The sequence below is a fragment of the Castor canadensis genome, chromosome 2, assembly GCF_047511655.1.
Source record: "Castor canadensis chromosome 2, mCasCan1.hap1v2, whole genome shotgun sequence".
Classification (NCBI taxonomy): domain Eukaryota; kingdom Metazoa; phylum Chordata; class Mammalia; order Rodentia; family Castoridae; genus Castor; species Castor canadensis.
Window position 1 is genome coordinate 163,641,247 of NC_133387.1, and position 4,664 is coordinate 163,645,910.

Sequence of the window (4,664 nt, forward strand, 5' to 3'; positions counted from 1 at the left end):
TTTCCATCCGGGCCTAAGAATGCACATTCTTGGTGTGGCTGCTGAAGATCAAGCAGCTGATGGTCTTTGTGTGTTATGGAGAAAGTCCCCGACCTCTCTCAGCCTTGCTCTTTTCTTTGATAGGACAGGAAGCATGAGAGTGACCTCGCATTATTGTAAGAATTATAGTCTGGACTCATGAGCGTTGTTGACTATTTGTGCAATGCACAAATATGAGGTCTTCCCTTGTTTCTTTTCTCTTCTTTAGGAGTTAGATTGTGGGTTGGTGGGGCTCTGGTGTGAAAGATGGAGTCACTTCACTCGCAGCTCCTGAACTCAGAAACTGGACTGTGATATTTGTTCTCATGTGTACAAAGGCAATCAGGTAGGGTCAGAAGGTTGAATGGTGGGATCTATGGAAAAGTGTTTGAAAAATGTCCAGTTGTTGGAGTACCCCAGTGATCCAACTAGCTCGAAACTTTCTCTTTTCAGGATTCTTCCATGAGGAACTGCTGTAGCAGCCATGATTTCACCTGATGCAGGTGAGGGCGAAATCTTCTACTGTAAGACTCCTCATAGCTCTGATTAGGACTGATATTAGTTCCCTGTGGCTGCTGTAACAAATAACCACAGCCTTGATGGCTAACAATAACAGAAATTTAGTACCTCACAGTTCTGGAGGCCAGAAATTCAAAATACGGCAGGGTCATACATCCATTGGTGAATTTAGGGGAGCATCCGTTCCAGCATCTGTGTCACATTAATCCATCGTCTTCCCCTGTCTTCACATGGCCTTCTCCTCTGTGTTTCTGTGAGTCTGTTATCTCTGTGGGTATGTGTTTTTCATAAGGATACCATGATGGTAGTTAGGATCCATGCAGATACTCCAGGGTATTTTCTTCATCTCAAGATCCTTAACTCATTACATCTGCAAAGACCCTGTTTTAGATAAAGTAATATTTGCAAGTTCTAGGTATGAGAATTTGATTATTTGGGGAACCATTAGTCAGCTGACTGCAGGAATGAAAGCTCCCAGGACCCAGGTTGGCAAGGTTAGAATCCCAGTTCCATGACTTTATAATTGTGTGACCTTGGGAATGTTACTTCACCTCTCTGTGTCTTGGTTGACTTTCTTCTGTAGAATGAGAGAAATAATAATGCCTACTGCATAGGGTCACCACAAGGGTTAAATCACTTACTATACATAAAGGAAAGTCCTTGGCTTATAGTGAGCTCCCTAAATGGTCACTATTATTGTGGCTAGTTTTCCCCAATATCTGGTTATAGACTTGTCAACATGGTTTCACCTAAGCTTATCCAAAATTTGATTAGATTTGGCCTGCAAAAACTTTTAGTGGGGGCTATCGGAGTGATTCAAGTAGGAGAGTGCCAGCCTAGCAAGCATGAGGCCCTGAGTTCAAACTCCAGTACCACAAAAAAAGAAAAAAAAAAAGAAGAAGAAAAGAAAGAAGAAAGAAAAAAAACTTTTAGTGGAAATTACTTTCCATTTGCTTAACAATTACTTTTCTCATATTTAAAGATACATCACTAGAAAAGCTATCCCCTGTTTGTGGATTAAAAGGCATAATATTGTTAAGATAACAATAGCAACCAAATCAATTTACAGATTCAGTTAAATCCCCAGTAACATCACTGTGTTTTTCATAGAAATAGAAAACCTATCTCAAAGGACTCCAGGTAGCCTCCCAAAAACTTCATGAAAAAGAACATAGTTGGAGGATTCACATTTCCTGATTTTAAAACTTACTGTAGTTTTGTTTATATAGTTTGAGTGATCTGACATTAAGACAGACATAGAGAACAATGGAATAGAATAGAGAACCCAGAAATAAACCCTCACATATATGGTTAAATGATGTTTTGATAAAGTGTCAAGACAGTTCAATGAGGAAAGGTCAGTGTTTTCAACAAGTGATGTTAGAAGAATTATATATCCACTTACAAAGAAGTGAGCCTAGGACTGGAGGCATGGCTCATGTGGTAGAGTGAGTGCAAGTGCAAAACCCTGTGTTCAAATCCCAGTCCTAAAAAAAAAAATAAAAGTTCTTCTCACTGGCAGAGTGGCTCAAGCAGTAGAGTACCTGCCTAGCAAGTGTAAGGCCCTGAGTTCAAACTCAGAAAAGGAGTCAGCCTGAACTTATACCATGCATAAAAGCTAACTCAAAATGAATTTTTTAAATATTTAACATTAAGACACAATACTATAAAAACTGTAAAATTTTTAAATTCTTAGAAGGAAACAGTTGAAAAAGATATATAGCATTGGATTTAGCAGCTATTTCTTGTATATAACACCAAAACCAGACCATAAACAACAAATGAAAATAGATTTTACAAAAAATATTCCTATACCAAAAGATAGTATTGAGAGAATGAAAAGGGGCTGGATGTGTGGCTCAAGTGGTAAGAGGGCCTACCTGGCAAGTGTGAAGCCCTAAATTCCAACCTGGTACCTCCAATAAATAAATAAAAAATAAAACCTTTAAAAAAGAGACAGTGAAAAAGCAACTCACAATATGGGATAAAATATTTTCCAATTGCCTCTCTGATAAGGGGTTAGTATCCAGAAAACACAAAGATCTCTTGCAACTCAAAAATGAAAAAAGCAACCTAATTAAAAACTTGGTAAAGTACTCAAATAGACATTGATTCAATGAAGATACACAGATGACCAATAAGCACAAAAGAAGATGCTCAAGCTGGGTGACGGTGGTTCACACCTGTAATCCTAGCTACTCAGCAGGCAGAGATTAGGAGGATCATGGTTCAAAGCCAGTCTGTGCCAATAGTTTGCAAGATCCTATCTTGAAAAAATCATAAAAAAAGGCTTGGTGAGTGGCTCAAGGTGTAGGCCCTGAGTTCAAACACCAGTACCACACACACACAAAAGATACTCAACATCGCCAGTCATTGGAAAAACGCAGATTTAAAACCAAAATGAGATAACACTTCACACCATTAGATGGCTGCTATTAAAAACAACAACAATAACAATGAAAATGAAAATGATACATGTTGGCCAGGCTGGAAGCTTGGTCATTGCTGTGAGAATGTCAAGTGACGCAGCCACAGCAGAAACCAGTATGGGGGTTCTTACAAAGATCAAATGTGGAGGATGGAATGGTCGTTTAGTGAGGACAGAGTTTCAGTTTGGAATGAGGACAGATTCTAGAGACGAATGTACTTAAAGCCACTGAGTTATATGTCTAACATAATCATAATTGTAAACTTTATACTATTATAAAGTTTTGACCACAACAAAAGAGTAAAAGATAGTACTTACACCCATTTCTTCCCCGTGGACCTGTTAGGCCAGAAGGCAGAGAAGTGGGACCCCCTGAGACATCATAGCACCGCACTCTCACAGACCAGGAAGCACTGCACAACCTACATCCCTGGTTTCTCAGGTGAGGAAATGAGGTTTTGCAAAGTCTTGGCTGAGAAAAGATTGTGAGCCAACTGTGTTTTTGTTTCCTTTAAATAGAATTCATTTTTTTAATTAAACTTTATGTACTGCGCTTTAAAAACAGTTAACTAAATTGACATATAGTAACTGTATATATTTATTGGGATTAGGATTGTAGGGCCAGATGACAGGGCTGCTGATCTTCAGGAAGGAGTAAAGATGAAGTGGCCAGCTCTGGATACCTGTGAAGGGGAAGGACTACAATCCAAGGGCTATTGACTGCAGTTGGCATTTTGTCACCCTGAGTACTGACAGTGTGATGGAAATGTAATCGGGTAAATCTCTTACAGGTGGTAGACACCTGTATTAGGATGGAGAGGAATTCCTTCAAGGGGCTTCCAGGATTGTCTAGAAGATGAGACACAGTAATCTAACTGAAGGAAGCAGGCAGTTATGTTAACTGTTAGAGCAATAGAAGAGACACTAACTGCTGAGGGAACTCCTAGGGTGGAGTTCCCCTCACTGGAGGTTGGTGGTCTCTCATGGTAGCTGAAATCTGTGGGGTAGAGAGACCCAGACTGGGGCTCTCACACAGGTGTTGCCAAGGGTAGCTGACCCAGCTTCTTAACTTCTCTGTTAGTCTGCTTCCATTACTGTAACAAATACTTGAGACAGACAGCCAACTTAATAAAGGTTTATTTTGTCTCAGAGGAGGTTTCAGTGGCCCCATTATTTTAGGCCGGTGGCAGCACAATATATTATGGCAGGGAGGTACACTATGTTTATCTCATAGCCAGAATCAAAAAGGAGAGAACTCACCCAGCACTGGTGGCTCACGTCTGTAATTCTAACTACTCAGGAGGCAGAGATCGGGAGGATTGTGGTTTGAAGTAAGCCCTGGGCAAATAGTTTGAAAGACTCTATCTCGAAAAAATCCATAACAAAGAAAGGACTGGTGGAGTGGCTCAAGGTGTAGGCCCTGAGTTCAAACCCCAGGACCAGGAAAAAACCCAAAAAAGAACCCAAGAACAGGAGAGACCAGCATCCCACAAACCTTTTGGAGGACATGCCCCCAATTACCTAAACTCTCTCACTAGGCCCCACCACTTAAAGGTTCTGTCACCTTCCAATAGCACCAATATGGGACCAAACCTTTACTACATGGGCCTTTGGAGAACATCCCAGATTCAAACTATAGCAACCTCTTTAGGCCTCTGTTTTCTCACCGGTAGAATGGAATGATGTTAGTTTTCCTACG

At 40.4% G+C, this 4,664-nt stretch overlaps 1 long non-coding RNA gene across 1 annotated transcript; it reads left to right on the top strand.

The window, feature by feature from the left end:
• The first annotated feature begins 171 nt into the window (after positions 1 to 171).
• Positions 172 to 3,930, top strand: LOC141417531 (uncharacterized). Its single transcript, XR_012442169.1, has 3 exons — positions 172 to 364; positions 472 to 521; positions 3,312 to 3,930. It is a non-coding gene; the product is annotated as an uncharacterized lncRNA (long non-coding RNA).
• The last annotated feature ends 734 nt before the right edge of the window (positions 3,931 to 4,664 follow it).